The 16,919-nt window shown below is 43.7% G+C and overlaps 24 non-coding genes across 24 annotated transcripts; all 24 read right to left on the reverse strand.

The window, feature by feature from the left end:
- Positions 1-334: 334 nt before the first annotated feature.
- On the reverse strand, positions 335-407 carry trnav-cac (transfer RNA valine (anticodon CAC)). The gene has a single exon. It is a non-coding gene; the product is annotated as a tRNA-Val (tRNA).
- A 312-nt stretch (positions 408-719) lies between these two features.
- trnav-aac (transfer RNA valine (anticodon AAC)) lies at positions 720-792 on the reverse strand. The gene has a single exon. It is a non-coding gene; the product is annotated as a tRNA-Val (tRNA).
- Positions 793-1,901: 1,109 nt separating this feature from the next.
- trnav-aac (transfer RNA valine (anticodon AAC)) lies at positions 1,902-1,974 on the reverse strand. Its single transcript has one exon. It is a non-coding gene; the product is annotated as a tRNA-Val (tRNA).
- Positions 1,975-2,210: 236 nt separating this feature from the next.
- On the reverse strand, positions 2,211-2,283 carry trnav-uac (transfer RNA valine (anticodon UAC)). Its single transcript has one exon. It is a non-coding gene; the product is annotated as a tRNA-Val (tRNA).
- A 604-nt stretch (positions 2,284-2,887) lies between these two features.
- Positions 2,888-2,960, reverse strand: trnav-cac (transfer RNA valine (anticodon CAC)). Its single transcript has one exon. It is a non-coding gene; the product is annotated as a tRNA-Val (tRNA).
- A 124-nt stretch (positions 2,961-3,084) lies between these two features.
- Positions 3,085-3,157, reverse strand: trnav-aac (transfer RNA valine (anticodon AAC)). The gene has a single exon. It is a non-coding gene; the product is annotated as a tRNA-Val (tRNA).
- A 236-nt stretch (positions 3,158-3,393) lies between these two features.
- Positions 3,394-3,466, reverse strand: trnav-uac (transfer RNA valine (anticodon UAC)). The gene has a single exon. It is a non-coding gene; the product is annotated as a tRNA-Val (tRNA).
- A 603-nt stretch (positions 3,467-4,069) lies between these two features.
- Positions 4,070-4,142, reverse strand: trnav-cac (transfer RNA valine (anticodon CAC)). Its single transcript has one exon. It is a non-coding gene; the product is annotated as a tRNA-Val (tRNA).
- A 1,088-nt stretch (positions 4,143-5,230) lies between these two features.
- trnav-cac (transfer RNA valine (anticodon CAC)) lies at positions 5,231-5,303 on the reverse strand. Its single transcript has one exon. It is a non-coding gene; the product is annotated as a tRNA-Val (tRNA).
- Positions 5,304-6,421: 1,118 nt separating this feature from the next.
- On the reverse strand, positions 6,422-6,494 carry trnav-cac (transfer RNA valine (anticodon CAC)). The gene has a single exon. It is a non-coding gene; the product is annotated as a tRNA-Val (tRNA).
- A 120-nt stretch (positions 6,495-6,614) lies between these two features.
- On the reverse strand, positions 6,615-6,687 carry trnav-aac (transfer RNA valine (anticodon AAC)). Its single transcript has one exon. It is a non-coding gene; the product is annotated as a tRNA-Val (tRNA).
- A 754-nt stretch (positions 6,688-7,441) lies between these two features.
- On the reverse strand, positions 7,442-7,514 carry trnav-uac (transfer RNA valine (anticodon UAC)). Its single transcript has one exon. It is a non-coding gene; the product is annotated as a tRNA-Val (tRNA).
- Positions 7,515-8,315: 801 nt separating this feature from the next.
- On the reverse strand, positions 8,316-8,388 carry trnav-uac (transfer RNA valine (anticodon UAC)). Its single transcript has one exon. It is a non-coding gene; the product is annotated as a tRNA-Val (tRNA).
- A 1,226-nt stretch (positions 8,389-9,614) lies between these two features.
- Positions 9,615-9,687, reverse strand: trnav-uac (transfer RNA valine (anticodon UAC)). The gene has a single exon. It is a non-coding gene; the product is annotated as a tRNA-Val (tRNA).
- Positions 9,688-10,488: 801 nt separating this feature from the next.
- On the reverse strand, positions 10,489-10,561 carry trnav-aac (transfer RNA valine (anticodon AAC)). The gene has a single exon. It is a non-coding gene; the product is annotated as a tRNA-Val (tRNA).
- Positions 10,562-10,694: 133 nt separating this feature from the next.
- On the reverse strand, positions 10,695-10,768 carry trnav-aac (transfer RNA valine (anticodon AAC)). Its single transcript has one exon. It is a non-coding gene; the product is annotated as a tRNA-Val (tRNA).
- Positions 10,769-13,985: 3,217 nt separating this feature from the next.
- trnav-aac (transfer RNA valine (anticodon AAC)) lies at positions 13,986-14,058 on the reverse strand. The gene has a single exon. It is a non-coding gene; the product is annotated as a tRNA-Val (tRNA).
- A 235-nt stretch (positions 14,059-14,293) lies between these two features.
- On the reverse strand, positions 14,294-14,366 carry trnav-uac (transfer RNA valine (anticodon UAC)). The gene has a single exon. It is a non-coding gene; the product is annotated as a tRNA-Val (tRNA).
- Positions 14,367-14,971: 605 nt separating this feature from the next.
- Positions 14,972-15,044, reverse strand: trnav-cac (transfer RNA valine (anticodon CAC)). The gene has a single exon. It is a non-coding gene; the product is annotated as a tRNA-Val (tRNA).
- Positions 15,045-15,168: 124 nt separating this feature from the next.
- trnav-aac (transfer RNA valine (anticodon AAC)) lies at positions 15,169-15,241 on the reverse strand. Its single transcript has one exon. It is a non-coding gene; the product is annotated as a tRNA-Val (tRNA).
- Positions 15,242-15,474: 233 nt separating this feature from the next.
- Positions 15,475-15,547, reverse strand: trnav-uac (transfer RNA valine (anticodon UAC)). The gene has a single exon. It is a non-coding gene; the product is annotated as a tRNA-Val (tRNA).
- A 603-nt stretch (positions 15,548-16,150) lies between these two features.
- Positions 16,151-16,223, reverse strand: trnav-cac (transfer RNA valine (anticodon CAC)). The gene has a single exon. It is a non-coding gene; the product is annotated as a tRNA-Val (tRNA).
- A 310-nt stretch (positions 16,224-16,533) lies between these two features.
- On the reverse strand, positions 16,534-16,606 carry trnav-cac (transfer RNA valine (anticodon CAC)). Its single transcript has one exon. It is a non-coding gene; the product is annotated as a tRNA-Val (tRNA).
- Positions 16,607-16,730: 124 nt separating this feature from the next.
- trnav-aac (transfer RNA valine (anticodon AAC)) lies at positions 16,731-16,803 on the reverse strand. The gene has a single exon. It is a non-coding gene; the product is annotated as a tRNA-Val (tRNA).
- Positions 16,804-16,919: the final 116 nt, after the last annotated feature.

A 16,919-nucleotide genomic window follows, 5' to 3' on the forward strand; every position in this document is an offset into this window, starting at 1 on the left:
CAGAGTCTGTCGGTGTGGCAGTTACTGCTGCCTAGTGTGGCTTAATAATTGTCTTCACACCTGTGTAAAGAAAGGCCTTCGTGACGTAGAGCTGCTGCCTAACAGAGGGCCACTCTGACAAATATCTTCTTTCGTGTTCCTCAGAAGAAAGCCACGCAGGCTTGAAATGGCACGAGTGTGGGTTAGGTTTAGGTCAAAGAGTGACTGCTCTTTCATTTCTGCATCAACTACACCTTTGCTGACTATATTCATGCCTCTTGGCCGCAAAGCTTCGGTAGCGTTGAGTTTCTCCTCAACAGAATGCCAATTAAACCATTGTGAAAAAGAGATTCACTGTTCCCGCCCAGTTTCGAACTGGGGACCTTTCGCGTGTGAGGCGAACGTGATAACCACTACACTACAGAAACCTACCTCCCTCAAACAGTCCAACATTTTTAATTGAAGGCTCTGTAAAATGTGCATAAAGGTAATGTCTTCTAAAGCCCACAGTCGGCTAAAAAGGGTTCATACTTTTCATCAAAAGGAAGCAGCTGTTTCTCGAACTGGGGACGTTTCGCGTGTGAGGCGAACGTGATAACCACTACACTACGGAAACCTACCTCCCTCAAACAGTCCAACATTTTTAATTGAAGGCTCTGTAAAATGTGCATAAAGGTAATGTCTTCTAAAGCCCACAGTCGGCTAAAAAGGGTTCATACTTTTCATCAAAAGGAAGCAGCTGTTTCTGCTCGGTCTCTAACCGAGGACCTTTCGCGTGTTAGGCGAACGTGATGACCACTACACTACAGAAACTCCCTACTTCCACACTAGTTCTCTTTCGCCATAATCTATACAATGATGTGCCCAAACGCAAATAGGCAATCTGCGTAAATCCCACACACAACAGGACAGAGTTCATTCAGCGTGGCAGTCTACGCCGAGTTTCCAAATAATTTCCTTTAACTTACCTCGGAATTAAGGCGTTTGCAGCTTGGACCACCTGCCTACCAGACAGCCATTTCACCACAGAAAGAACAAAAGCCCCCACCTGTTTCCACCCAGTTTCAAGCTGGGGACCTTTCGCGTGTAAGGCGAATGTGATAACCTCTACACTACGGAAACCTGCAGTCAAGGTTGGATCTGACCTTTTCATCGCACGCTTCTTGGAGCACGAATAAAATTACAGATTGCGTTGTGCTCTTCAGTCTGCAAATAGTTTTTTTTGAGTGGCAAACCAAGCATTTTTCCAGTTGTCTGAAGGATTGCTCTGTGACCATTACTTTTTTGCTCTTTTTTAGGTTATTTAATTTAATTGTTTTTAACGTTATACGAAATATTTTGTCTTTGAGTGCACCATCCATCTGTTCATTGAAACTGCCTGGTTTAAAGTACAGAGTCTGTCGGTGTGGCAGTTACTGCTGCCTAGTGTGGCTTAATAATTGTCTTCACACCTGTGTAAAGAAAGGCCTTCGTGACGTAGAGCTGCTGCCTAACAGAGGGCCACTCTGACAAATATCTTCTTTCGTGTTCCTCAGAAGAAAGCCACGCAGGCTTGAAATGGCACGAGTGTGGGTTAGGTTTAGGTCAAACAGTGACTGCTCTTTCATTTCTGCATCAACTACACCTTTGCTGACTATATTCATGCCTCTTGGCCGCAAAGCTTCGGTAGCGTTGAGTTCCTCCTCAACAGAATGCCAATTGAACCATTGTGAAAAAGAGATTCACTGTTCCCGCCCTGTTTCGAACTGGGGACCTTTCGCGTGTGAGGCGAACGTGATAACCACTACACTACGGAAACCTACCTCCCTCAAACAGTCCAACATTTTTAATTGAAGGCTCTGTAAAATGTGCATAAAGGTAACGTCTTCTAAAGCCCACAGTCGGCTAAAAAGGGTTCATACTTTTCATCAAATGGAAGCAGCTGTTTCTGCTCGGTTTCGAACCGAGGACCTTTCGCGTGTTAGGCGAACGTGATGACCACTACACTACAGAAACTACCCACTTCCACACTAGTTCTCTTTTGCCATAATCTATGCAATGATGTGCCCAAATGCAAATAGGCAATCTGCGTAAATCCCACACACAACAGGACAGAGTTCATTCGGCGTGGCAGTCTACGCAGAGTTTCCAAATAATTTCCCTTAACTTATCTCGGAATTAAGGCATTTGCAGCTTGGACCACCTGCCTACCAGACAGCCATTTCACCACAGAAAGAACAAAAGCCCCCACCTGTTTCCGCCCAGTTTCAAGCTGGGGACCTTTCGCGTGTAAGGCGAATGTGATAACCTCTACACTACGGAAACCTGCAGTCAAGGTTGGATCTGAGCTTTTCATCGCACGCTTCTTGGAGCACGAATAAAATTACAGATTGCGTTGTGCTCTTCAGTCTGCAAATAGTTTTTTTTGAGTGGCAAAGCAAGCATTTTTCCAGTTGTCTGAAGGATTGCTCTGTGACCATTACTTTTTTGCTCTTTTTTAGGTTATTTAATATAATTGTTTTTAACGTTATACGAAATATTTTGTCTTTGAGTGCACCATCCATCTGTTCATTAAAACTGCCTGGTTTAAAGTACAGAGTCTGTCGGTGTGGCAGTTACTGCTGCCTAGTGTGGCTTAATAATTGTCTTCACACCTGTGTAAAGAAAGGCCTTCGTGACGTAGAGCTGCTGCCTAACAGAGGGCCACTCTGATAAAATATCTTCTTTCGTGTTCCTCAGAAGAAAGCCACGCAGGCTTGAAATGACACGAGTGTGGGTTAGGTTTAGGTCAAACAGTGACTGCTCTTTCATTTCTGCATCAACTACACCTTTGCTGACTATATTCATGCCTCTTGGCCGCAAAGCTTCGGTAGCGTTGAGTTCCTCCTCAACAGAATGCCAATTGAACCATTGTGAAAAAGAGATTCACTGTTCCCGCCCAGTTTCGAACTGGGGACCTTTCGCGTGTGAGGCAAACGTGATAACCACTACACTACGGAAACCTACCTCCCTCAAACAGTCCAACATATTTAATTGAAGGCTCTGTAAAATGTGCATAAAGGTAATGTCTTCTAAAGCCCACAGTCGGCTAAAAAGGGTTCATACTTTTCATCAAAAGGAAGCAGCTGTTTCTGCTCGGTTTTGAACCAAGGACCTTTCCCGTGTTAGGCGAACGTGATGACCACTACACTACAGAAACTCCCCACTTCCACACTAGTTCTCTTTCGCCATAATCTATACAATGATGTTCCCAAACGCAAATAGGCAATCTGTGTAAATCCCACACACAACAGGACAGAGTTCATTCGGCGTGGCAGTCTACGCCGAGTTTCCAAATAATTTCCCTTAACTTACCTCGGAATTAAGGCGTTTGCAGCTTGGACCACCTGCCTACCAGACAGCCATTTCACCACAGAAAGAAAAAAAGCCCCCACCTGTTTCCGCCCAGTTTCGAGCTGGGGACCTTTCGCGTGTAAGGCGAATGTGATAACCTCTACACTACGGAAACCTGCTGTCAAGGTTGGATCTGAGCTTTTCATCGCACGCTTCTTGGAGCACGAATAAAATTACAGATTGCGTTGTGCTCTTCAGTCTGCAAATAGTTTTTTTTGAGTGGCAAAGCAAGCATTTTTCCAGTTGTCTGAAGGATTGCTCTGTGACCATTACTTTTTTGCTCTTTTTTAGGTTATTTAATATAATTGTTTTTAACGTTATACGAAATATTTTGTCTTTGAGTGCACCATCCATCTGTTCATTAAAACTGCCTGGTTTAAAGTACAGAGTCTGTCGGTGTGGCAGTTACTGCTGCCTAGTGTGGCTTAATAATTGTCTTCACACCTGTGTAAAGAAAGGCCTTCGTGACGTAGAGCTGCTGCCTAACAGAGGGCCACTCTGACAAATATCTTCTTTCGTGTTCCTCAGAAGAAAGCCACGCAGGCTTGAAATGACACGAGTGTGGGTTAGGTTTAGGTCAAACAGTGACTGCTCTTTCATTTCTGCATCAACTACACCTTTGCTGACTATATTCATGCCTCTTGGCCGCAAAGCTTCGGTAGCGTTGAGTTCCTCCTCAACAGAATGCCAATTGAACCATTGTGAAAAAGAGATTCACTGTTCCCGCCCAGTTTCGAACTGGGGACCTTTCGCGTGTGAGGCTAACGTGATAACCACTACACTACGGAAACCTACCTCCCTCAAACAGTCCAACATTTTTAATTGAAGGCTCTGTAAAATGTGCATAAAGGTAATGTCTTCTAAAGCCCACAGTCGGCTATAAAGGGTTCATACTTTTCATCAAAAGTAAGCAGCTGTTTCTGCTCGGTTTAGAACCGAGGAGTTTTCGCGTGTTAGGCGAACATGATGACCACTACACTACAGAAACTCCCCACTTCCACACTAGTTCTCTTTCGCCATAATCTATACAATGATGTTCCCAAACGCAAATAGGCAATCTGCGTAAATCCCACACACAACAGGACAGAGTTCATTCGGCGTGGCAGTCTATGCCGACTTTCCAAATAATTTCCCTTAACTTACCTCGGAATTAAGGCGTTTGCAGCTTGGACCACCTGCCTACCAGACAGCCATTTCACCACAGAAAGAAAAAAAGCCCCCACCTGTTTCCGCCCAGTTTCTAGCTGGGGACCTTTTGCGTGTAAGGCGAATGTGATAACCTCTACACTACGGTAACCTGCAGTCAAGGTTGGATCTGACCTTTTCATCGCACGCTTCTTGGAGCACGAATAAAATTACAGATTGCGTTGTGCTCTTCAGTTTGCAAATCAAGCATTTTTCCAGTTGTCTGAAGGATTGCTCTGTGACCATTACTTTTTTGGTCTTTTTTAGGTTATTTAATTTAATTGTTTTTAACGTTATACGAAATATTTTGTCTTTGAGTGCCCCATCCATCTGTTCATTGAAACTGCCTGGTTTAAAGTACAGAGTCTGTCGGTGTGGCAGTTACTGCTGCCTAGTGTGGCTTAATAATTGTCTTCACACCTGTGTAAAGAAAGGCCTTCGTGACGTAGAGCTGCTGCCTAACAGAGGGCCACTCTGACAAATATCTTCTTTCGTGTTCCTCAGAAGAAAGCCACGCAGGCTTGAAATGGCACGAGTGTGGGTTAGGTTTAGGTCAAACAGTGACTGCTCTTTCATTTCTGCATCAACTACACCTTTGCTGACTATATTCATGCCTCTTGGCCGCAAAGCTTCGGTAGCGTTGAATTCCTCCTCAACAGAATGCCAATTGAACCATTGTGAAAAAGAGATTCACTGTTCCCGCCCAGTTTCGAACTGGGGACCTTTCGCGTGTGAGGCGAACGTGATAACCACTACACTACGGAAACCTACCTACCTACCTCCCTCAACCAGTCCAACATTTTTAATTGAAGTCTCTGTAAAATGTGCATAAAGGTAATGTCTTCTAAAGCCCACAGTCGGCTAAAAAGGGTTCATACTTTTCATCAAAAGGAAGCAGCTGATTCTGCTCGGTTTTGAACCAAGGACCTTTCCCGTGTTAGGCGAACGTGATGACCACTACACTACAGAAACTCCCCACTTCCACACTAGTTCTCTTTCGCCATAATCTATACAATGATGTGCCCAAAAGCAAATAGGCAATCTGTGTAAATCCCACACACAACAGGACAGAGTTCATTCGGCGTGGCAGTCTACTCCGAGTTTCCAAATAATTTCCCTTAACTTACCTCGGAATTAAGGCGTTTGCAGCTTGGACCACCTGCCTACCAGACAGCCATTTCACCACAGAAAGAAAAAAAGCCCCCACCTGTTTCCGCCCAGTTTCAAGCAGGGGACCTTTCGCGTGTAAGGCGAATGTGATAAACTCTACACTACGGAAACCTGCAGTCAAGGTTGTATCTGACCTTTTCATCGCACGCTTCTTGGAGCACGAATAAAATTACAGATTGCGTTGTGCTCTTCAGTCTGCAAATAGCTTTTTTTAGAGTGGCAAACCAAGCATTTTTCCAGTTGTCTGAAGGATTGCTCTGTGACCATTACTTTTTTGCTCTTTTTTAGGTTATTTAATTTAATTGTTTTTAACGTTATACGAAATATTTTGTCTTTGAGTGCACCATCCATCTGTTCATTGAAACTGCCTGGTTTAAAGTACAGAGTCTGTCGGTGTGGCAGTTACTGCTGCCTAGTGTGGCTTAATAATTGTCTTCACACCTGTGTAAAGAAAGGCCTTCGTGACGTAGAGCTGCTGCCTAACAGAGGGCCACTCTGACAAATATCTTCTTTCGTGTTCGTCAGAAGAAAGCCACGCAGGCTTGAAATGGGACGAGTGTGGGTTAGGTTTAGGTCAAACAGTGACTGCTCTTTCATTTCTGCATCAACTACACCTTTGCTGACTATATTCATGCCTCTTGGCCGCAAAGCTTCGGTAGCGTTGAGTTCCTCCTCAACAGAATGCCAATTGAACCATTGTGAAAAAGAGATTCACTGTTCCCGCCCAGTTTCGAACTGGGGACCTTTCGCGTGTGAGGCGAACGTGATAACCACTACACTACGGAAACCTACCTCCCTCAAACAGTCCAACATTTTTAATTGAAGGCTCTGTAAAATGTGCATAAAGGTAATGTCTTCTAAAGCCCACAGTCGGCTAAAAAGGGTTCATATCATCAAAAGGAAGCAGCTGTTTCTGCTCGGTTTCGAACCGAGGACCTTTCGCGTGTTAGGCGAACGTGATGACCACTACACTACAGAAACTCCCCACTTCCACACTAGTTCTCTTTCGCCATAATCTATACAATGATGTGCCCAAACGCAAATAGGCAATCTGCGTAAATCCCACACACAACAGGACAGAGTTCATTCGGCGTGGCAGTCTATGCCGAGTTTCCAAATAATTTCCCTTAACTTACCTCGGAATTAAGGCGTTTGCAGCTTGGACAACCTGCCTACCAGACAGCCATTTCACCAAAGAAAGAACAAAAGCCCCCACCTGTTTCCGCCCAGTTTCGAACTGGGAACCTTTCGCGTGTGAGGAGAACGTGATAACCACTACACTACGGAAACCTACCTACCTACCTACCTACCTACCTCCCTCAAACAGTCCAACATTTTTAATTGAAGGCTCTGTAAAATGTGCATAAAGGTAATGTCTTCTAAAGCCCACAGTTGGCTTAAAAGGGTTCATACTTTTCATCAAAAGTAAGCAGCTGTTTCTGCTTAGTTTCGAACCGAGGACCTTTCGCGTGTTAGGCGACCGTGATGACCACTACACTACAGAAACTCCCCACTAGTTCTCTTTCGCCATAATCTATACAATGATGTGCCCAAACGCAAATAGGCAATCTGCGTAAATCCCACACACAACAGGACAGAGTTCATTCGGCGTGGCAGTCTATGCCGAGTTTCCAAATAATTTCCCTTAACTTACCTCGGAATTAAGGCGTTTGCAGCTTGGACCACCTGCCTACCAGACAGCCATTTCACCACAGAAAGAAAAAAAGCCCCCACCTGTTTCCGCCCAGTTTCGAGCTGGGGACCTTTCGCGTGTAAGGCGAATGTGATAACCTCTACACTACGGAAACCTGCAGTAAAGGTTGGATCTGACCTTTTCATCGCACGCTTCTTGGAGAACGAATAAAATTACAGATTGCGTTGTGCTCTTCAGTCTGCAAATAGCTTTTTTTTGAGTGGCAAACCAAGCATTTTTCCAGTTGTCTGAAGGATTGCTCTGTGACCATTACTTTTTTGCTCTTTTTTAGGTTATTTAATTTAATTGTTTTTAACGTTATACGAAATATTTTGTCGTTGAGTGCACCATCCATCTGTTCATTGAAACTGCCTGGTTTAAAGTACAGAGTCTGTTGGTGTGGCAGTTACTGCTGCCTAGTGTGGCTTAATAATTGTCTTCACACCTGTGTAAAGAAAGGCCTTCGTGACGTAGAGCTGCTGCCTAACAGAGGGCCACTCTGACAAATATCTTCTTTCGTGTTCCTCAGAAGAAAGCCACGCAGGCTTGAAATGGCACGAGTGTGGGTTAGGTTTAGGTCAAAGAGTGACTGCTCTTTCATTTCTGCATCAACTACACCTTTGCTGACTATATTCATGCCTCTTGGCCGCAAAGCTTTGGTAGCGTTGAGTTCCTCCTCAACAGAATGCCAATTAAACCATTGTGAAAAAGAGATTCACTGTTCCCGCCCTGTTTCGAACTGGGGACCTATCGCGTGTGAGGCGACCGTGATAACCACTACACTACGGAAACCAACCTCCCTCAAACAGTCCAACATTTTTAATTGAAGGCTCTGTAAAATGTGCATAAAGGTAATGTCTTCTAAAGCCCACAGTCGGCTAAAAAGGGTTCATACTTTTCATCAAAAGGAAGCAGCTGTTTCTGCTCGGTTTCGAACCAAGGACCTTTCGCGTGTAAGGCGAACGTGATGACCACTACACTACAGAAACTCCCCACTTCCACACTAGTTCTCTTTCGCCATAATCTATACAATGATGTGCCCAAACGCAAATAGGCAATCTGCGTAAATCCCACACACAACAGGACAGAGTTCATTCAGCGTGGCAGTCTACGCCGAGTTTCCAAATAATTTCCCTTAACTTACCTCGAAATTAAGGCGTTTGCAGCTTGGACCACCTGCCTACCAACCAGCCATTTCACCACAGAAAGAAAAAAAGCCCCCACCTGTTTCGAGCTGGGGACCTTTCGCATGTAAGTCGAATGTGATAACCTCTACACTACGGAAACCTGCAGTGAAGGTTGGATATGACCTTTTCATCGCACGCTTCTTGGAGCACGAATAAAATTACAGATTGCGTTGTGCTCTTCAGTCTGCAAATAGCTTTTTTTTGAGTGGCAAACCAAGCATTTTTCCAGTTGTCTGAAGGATTGCTCTGTGACCATTACTTTTTTGCTCTTTATTAAGTTATTTAATTTAATTGTTTTTAACGTTATACGAAATATTTTGTCTTTGAGTGCACCATCCATCTGTTCATTGAAACTGCCTGGTTTAAAGTACAGAGTCTGTCGGTGTGGCAGTTACTGCTGCCTAGTGTGGCTTAATAATTGTCTTCACACCTGTGTAAAGAAAGGCCTTCGTGACGTAGAGTTGCTGCCTAACAGAGGGCCACTCTGACAAATATCTTCTTTCGTGTTCCTCAGAAGAAAGCCACGCAGGCTTGAAATGACACGAGTGTGGGTTAGGTTTAGGTCAAACAGTGACTGCTCTTTCATTTCTGCATCAACTACACCTTTGCTGACTATATTCATGCCTCTTGGCATGAAAAAAGCCGAAAGCTTCGGTAGCGTTGAGTTCCTCCTCAACAGAATGCCAATTGAACCATTGTGAAAAAGAGATTCACTGTTCCCACCCAGTTTCAAACTGGGGACCTTTCGCGTGTGAGGCGAACGTGATAACCACTACACTACAGAAACTCCCCACTTCCACACTAGTTCTCCATAATTTCACCATAATCTATAGAATGATGAGCCCAAACGCAAATAGGCAATCTGCTTAAATCCCACACACAACAGGACAGAGTTCATTCGGCGTGGCAGTCTATGCCGAGTTTCCAAATAATTTCCCTTAACTTACCTCGGAATTAAGGCGTTTGCAGCTTGGACCACCTGCCTACCAGACAGCCATTTCACCACAGAAAGAACAAAAGCCCCCACCTGTTTCCGCCCAGTTTCGAGCTGGGGACCTTTCGCGTGTAAGGCGAATGTGATAACCTCTACACTACGGAAACCTGCAGTCAAGGTTGGATCTGACCTTTTCATCGCACGCTTCTTGGAGCACGAATAAAATTACAGATTGCGTTGTGCTCTTCAGTCTGCAAATAGCTTTTTTTTGAGTGGCAAACCAAGCATTTTTCCAGTTGTCTGAAGGATTGCTCTGTGACCATTACTTTTTTGCTCTTTTTTAGGTTATTTAATTTAATTGTTTTTAACGTTATATGAAATATTTTGTCTTTGAGTGCACCATCCATCTGTTCATTGAAACTGCCTGGTTTAAAGTACAGAGTCTGTCGGTGTGGCAGTTACTGCTGCCTAGTGTGGCTTAATAATTGTCTTCACACCTGTGTAAAGAAAGGCCTTCGTGACGTAGAGCTGCTGCCTAACAGAGGGCCACTCTGACAAATATCTTCTTTCGTGTTCCTCAGAAGAAAGCCACGCAGGCTTGAAATGGCACGAGTGTGGGTTAGGTTTAGGTCAAACAGTGACTGCTCTTTCATTTCTGCATCAACTACACCTTTGCTGACTATATTCATGTCTCTTGGCCACAAAGCTTCGGTAGCGTTGAGTTCCTCCTCAACAGAATGCCAATTGGACCATTGTGAAAAAGAGATTCACTTTTCCCACCCAGTTTCGAACTGGGGACCTTTCGCGTGTGTGGCGAACGTGATAACCACTACACTACAGAAACCTACCTCCCTCAAACAGTCCAACATTTTTAATTGAAGGCTCTGTAAAATGTGCATAAAGGTAATGTCTTCTAAAGCCCACAGTCGGCTAAAAAGGGTTCATACTTTTCATCAAAAGGAAGCAGCTGTTTCTGCTCGGTTTCGAACCGAGGACCTTTCGCGTGTTAGGCAAACGTGATGACCACTACACTACGGAAACCTACCTACCCTACCTCCCTCAAACAGTCCAACATTTTTAATTGAAGGCTCTGTAAAATGTGCATAAAGGTAATGTCTTCTAAAGCCCACAGTCGGCTAAAAAGGGTTGATACTTTTCATCAAAAGGAAGCAGCTGTTTCTGCTCGGTTTCGAAACCGAGGACCTTTCGCATGTTAGGCGAACGTGATGACCACTACACTACAGAAACTCCCCACTTCCACACTAGTTCTATTTCGCCATAATCTATACAATGATGTGCCCAAACGCAAATAGGCAATCTGTGTAAATCCCACACACAACAGGACAGAGTTCATTCCTTTTTTGCTCTTTTTTAGGTTATTTAATTTAATTGTTTTTAACGTTATATGAAATATTTTGTCTTTGTCTACTTTACTTCTAAAATCGATACTATTAGAGATAAAACTGCAACCATTCAGCTGTCAGATACAGTATCATATCACACAGTGCACTATAGACCCCCTGAGGAACAGTTCCACTCATTCTCTACTATAGGAGAGGAAGAATTGTATAAACTTGTTAAATCATCTAAACCAACAACATGTATGTTAGACCCTATACCATCTAAGCTCCTAATAGAGGTGCTTCCAGAAGTCATAGATCCTCTTCTGACTATTATTAATTCCTCATTGTCATTAGGATATGTCCCCAAAACCTTCAAACTGGCTGTTATTAAGCCTCTCATCAAAAAACCACAGCTTGACCCCAAAGAACTAGTTAATTATAGACCAATCTCGAATCTCCCTTTTCTGTCCAAGATACTAGAAAAGGTGGTATCCTCACAATTATATTCCTTCTTAGAGAAAAATGGTATATGTGAGGATTTCCAGTCAGGATTTAGACCGTATCATAGTACTGAGACTGCTCTCCTTAGAGTTACAAATGATCTGTTCTTATCATCTGATCGTGGGTGTATCTCTCTATTAGTTTTATTGGATCTTAGTGCTGCGTTTGACACAATTGACCACAAAATTCTTTTGCATAGACTTGAACACTTTGTTGGCATCAGTGGAAGTGCATTAGCATGGTTTAAATCGTACTTATATGACCGCCATCAGTTCGTAGCAGTGAATGAAGATGTATCCTATCGATCACAAGTGCAGTATGGAGTACCTCAAGGCTCAGTACTAGGGCCGCTACTCTTCACGCTCTATATGTTACCCTTGGGAGATATCATCAGGAAACATGGTGTTAGCTTTCACTGTTATGCTGATGATACTCAACTCTATATTTCTTCGCAGCCCGGTGAAACACACCAATTTGAAAAACTAATGGATTGCTTAGTCGATATAAAAAACTGGATGACAAGTAATTTCTTACTGCTAAATTCTGAAAAAACAAAGGTGTTAATTATAGGACCTAAAAACTCCACTTGTAATAACCTAGAACACTGTCTAAGACTTGATGGTTGCTCTGTCAATTCTTCGTCATCAGTTAGGAACCTAGGTGTGCTATTTGATCGCAATCTTTCCTTAGAAAGCCACGTTTCTAGCATTTGTAAAACTGCATTTTTCCATCTCAAAAATATATCTAAATTACGGCCTATGCTCTCAATGTCAAATGCAGAAATGTTAATCCATGCTTTTATGACCTCAAGGTTAGATTATTGTAATGCTTTATTGGGTGGTTGTTCTCCACGCTTAGAAAACAAACTACAGCTAGTCCAAAATGCAGCAGCAAGAGTTCTTACTAGAACCAGGAAGTATGACCATATTAGCCCGGTCCTGTCAACACTGCACTGGCTCCCTATCAAGCATCGTATAGATTTTAAAATATTGCTTATTACCTATAAAGCCCTTAATGGTTTAGCACCTCAGTATTTGAATGAGCTCCTTTTACATTATAATCCTCTACGTCCGCTACGTTCTCAAAACTCAGGCAATTTGATAATACCTAGAATATCAAAATCAACTGCGGGCGGCAGATCCTTTTCCTATTTGGCGCCTAAACTCTGGAATAACCTACCTAACATTGTTCGGGAGGCAGACACACTCTTGCAGTTTAAATCTAGATTAAAGACCCATCTCTTTAACCTGGCATACACATAACAAACTAATATGCTTTTATTATCCAAATCTGTTAAAGGATTTTTAGGCTGCATTAATTAGGTAAACCGGAACCGGAAACACTTCCCATAACACCCTATGTACTTGCTACATCATTAGAAGAATGGCATCTACGCTAATATTTGTCTGTTTCTCTTTTGTTCCGAGGCCACCAGATCCAGTCTGTGTCCAGATCAGAGGGTCACTGCAGTCACCCGGATCCAGTATGTATCCAGACCAGATGCTGGATCAGCACCTAGAAAGGACCTCTACATCCCTGAAAGACAGCGGAGACCAGGACAACTAGAGCCCCAGATACAGATCCCCTGTAAAGACCTTGTCTCAAAGGAGCACCAGGACAAGACCACAGGAAACAGATGATTCTTCTGCACAATCTGACTTTGCTGCAGTCTGGAATTGAACTACTGGTTTCGTCTGGTCAGAGGAGAACTGGCCCCCCAACTGAGCCTGGTTTCTCCCAAGGTTTTTTTTCTCCATTCTGTCACCGATGGAGTTTCGGTTCCTTGCCGCTGTCGCCTCTGGCTTGCTTAGTTGGGGACACTTCATCTACAGCGATATCGTTGACTTGATTGCAAATAAATGCACAGACACTATTTAATTGAACAGAGATGACATAACTGAATTCAATAATGAACTCCCTTTAACTATCATTTTTTCATTATTGACACTGTTTTCCTAATGAATGTTGTTCAGTTGCTTTAACGCAATGTATTTTGTTTAAAGCGCTATATAAATAAAGGTGACTTTGACTTTGACTTTGACTTTGAGTGCACCATCCATCTGTTCATTGAAACTGCCTGGTTTAAAGTACAGAGTCTGTCGGTGTGGCAGTTACTGCTGCCTAGTGTGGCTTAATAATTGTCTTCACACCTGTGTAAAGAAAGGCCTTCGTGACGTAGAGCTGCTGCCTAACAGAGGGCCACTCTGACAAATATCTTCTTTCGTGTTCCTCAGAAGAAAGCCACGCAGGCTTGAAATGGCACGAGTGTGGGTTAGGTTTAGGTCAAACAGTGACTGCTCTTTCATTTCTACATCAACTACACCTTTGCTGACTATATTCATGCCTCTTGGCCGCAAAGCTTCGGTAGCATTGAGTTCCTCCTCAACAGAATGCCAATTGAACCATTGTGAAAAAGAGAATCACTGTTCCTGCCCAGTTTCGAGCTGGGGACCTTTCGCGTGTGAGGCGAACGTGATAACCACTACACTACGGAAACCTACCTCCCTCAAACAGTCCAACATTTTTAATTGAAGGCTCTATAAAATGTGCATAAAGGTAATGTCTTCTAAAGCCCACAGTCGGCTAAAAAGGGTTCATACTTTTCATCAAAAGGAAGCAGCTGTTTCTGCTCGGTTTCGAACCGAGGACCTTTCGCGTGTTAGGCGAACGTGATGACCACTACACTACAGAAACTCCCCACTTCCACACTAGTTCTCTTTCGCCATAATCTATACAATGATGTGCCCAAAAGCAAATAGGCAATCTGTGTAAATCCCACACACAACAGGACAGAGTTCATTCGGCGTGGCAGTCTACGCCGAGTTTCCAAATAATTTCCCTTAACTTACCTCGGAATTAAGGCGTTTGCAGCTTGGACACCTGCCTACCAGACAGCCATTTCACCACAGAAAGAAAAAAAGCCCCCACCTGTTTCCGCCCAGTTTCGAGCTGGGGACCTTTCGCGTGTAAGGCGAATGTGATAACCCCTACACTACGGAAACCTGCAGTCAAGGTTGTATCTGACCTTTTCATCGCACGCTTCTTGGAGCACGAATAAAATTACAGATTGCGTTGTGCTCTTCAGTCTGCAAATAGCTTTTTTTTTGAGTGGCAAACCAAGCATTTTTCCAGTTGTCTGAAGGATTTCTCTGTGACCATTACTTTTTTGCTCTTTTTTAGGTTATTTAATTTAATTGTTTTTAACGTTATACGGAATATTTTGTCTTTGAGTGCACCATCCATCTGTTCATTGAAACTGCCTGGTTTAAAGTACAGAGTCTGTCGGTGTGGCAGTTACTGCTGCCTAGTGTGGCTTAATAATTGTCTTCACACCTGTGTAAAGAAAGACCTTTGTGACGTAGAGCTGCTGCCTACCAGAGGGCCACTCTGACAAATATCTTCTTTCGTGTTCCTCAGAAGAAAGCCACGCAGGCTTGAAATGGCACATGTGTGGGTTAGGTTTAGGTCAAACAGTGACTGCTCTTTCATTTCTGCATCAAATACACCTTTGCTGACTATATTCATGCCTCTTGGCCGCAAAGCTTCGGTAGCATTGAGTTCCTCCTCAACAGAATGCCAATTGAACCATTGTGAAAAAGAGATTCATTGTTCCCGCCCAGTTTCGAACTGGGGACCTTTCGCGTGTGAGGCGAACGTGATAACCACTACACTACGGAAACCTACCTCCCTCAAACAGTCCAACATTTTTAATTGAAGGCTCTATAAAATGTGCATAAAGGTAATGTCTTCTAAAGCCCACAGTCGGCTAAAAAGGGTTCATACTTTTCATCAAAAGGAAGCAGCTGTTTCTGCTCGGTTTCGAACCGAGGACCTTTCGCGTGTTAGGCGAACGTGATGACCACTACACTACAGAAACTCCCTACGTCCACAGTAGTTCTCTTTCGCCATAATCTATACAATGATGTGCCCAAACTCAAATAGGCAATCTGCGTAAATCCCACACACAACAGGACAGAGTTCATTCGGCGTGGCAGTCTACGCCGAGTTTCCAAATTTCCCTTAACTTATCTCGGAAATAAGGCGTTTGCAGTTTGGACCACCTGCCTACCAGACAGCCATTTCACCACAGAAAGAACAAAAGCCCCCACCTGTTTCCGCCCAGTTTCAAGCTGGGGACCTTTCGCGTGTAAGGCGAATGTGATAACCTCTACACTACGGAAACCTGCAGTCAAGGTTGGATCTGACCTTTTCATCGCACGCTTCTTGGAGCACGAATAAAATTACAGATTGCGTTGTGCTCTTCAGTCTGCAAATAGTTTTTTTTGAGTGGCAAACCAAGCATTTTTCCAGTTGTCTGAAGGATTGCTCTGTGACCATTACTTTTTTGCTCTTTTTTAGGTTATTTAATATAATTGTTTTTAACGTTATAAAAAATATTTTGTCTTTGAGTGCACCATCCATCTGTTCATTGAAACTGCCTGGTTTAAAGTACAGAGTCTGTCGGTGTGGCAGTTACTGCTGCCTAGTGTGGCTTAATAATTGTCTTCACACCTGTGTAAAGAAAGGCCTTCGTGACGTAGAGCTGCTGCCTAACAGAGGGCCACTCTGACAAATATCTTCTTTCGTGTTCCTCAGAAGAAAGCCACGCAGGCTTGAAATGGCACGAGTGTGGGTTAGGTTTAGGTCAAACAGTGACTGCTCTTTCATTTCTGCATCAACTACACCTTTGCTGACTATATTCATGCCTCTTGGCCGCAAAGCTTCGGTAGCGTTGAGTTCCTCCTCAACAGAATGCCAATTGAACCATTGTGAAAAAGAGATTCACTGTTCCCGCCCGGTTTCGAACTGGGGACCTTTCGCGTGTGAGGCGAACGTGATAACCACTACACTACGGAAACCTACCTACCTACCTACCTCCCTCAAACAGTCCAACATTTTTAATTGAAGGCTCTGTAAAATGTGCATAAAGGTAATGTCTTCTAAAGCCCACAGTCGGCTAAAAAGGGTTCATACTTTTCATCAAAAGGAAGCAGCTGTTTCTGCTCGGTTTCGAAACGAGGACCTTTCGCGTGTTAGGTGAATGTGATGACCACTACACTACAGAAACTTCCCACTTTAACACTAGTTCTCTTTCGCCATAATCTATACAATGATGTGCCCAAACGCAAATAGGCAATCTGCGTAATTCCCAGGAGAGATTCACTGGGAGGTTCCCGCCCAGTTTCGAACTGGGGACCTTTCGCGTGTGAGGCGAACGTGATAACCACTACACTACGGAAACCTACCTCCCTCAAACAGTCCAACATTTTTAATTGAAGGCTCTGTAAAATGTGCATAAAGGTAATGTCTTCTAAAGCCCACAGTCGGCTAAAAAGGGTTCATACTTTTCATCAAAAGGAAGCAGCTGTTTCTGCTCGGTTTCGAACCGAGGACCTTTCGCGTGTTAGGCGAACGTGATGACCACTACACTACAGAAACTCCCTACTTCCACAGTCGTTCTCTTTCGCCATAATCTATACAATGATGTGCCCAAACGCAAATAGGCAATCTGCGTAAATCCCACACACAACAGGACAGAGTTCATTCGGCGTGGC

This window comes from Carassius carassius, chromosome 22, assembly GCF_963082965.1.
Source record: "Carassius carassius chromosome 22, fCarCar2.1, whole genome shotgun sequence".
Lineage (NCBI taxonomy): Eukaryota > Metazoa > Chordata > Actinopteri > Cypriniformes > Cyprinidae > Carassius > Carassius carassius.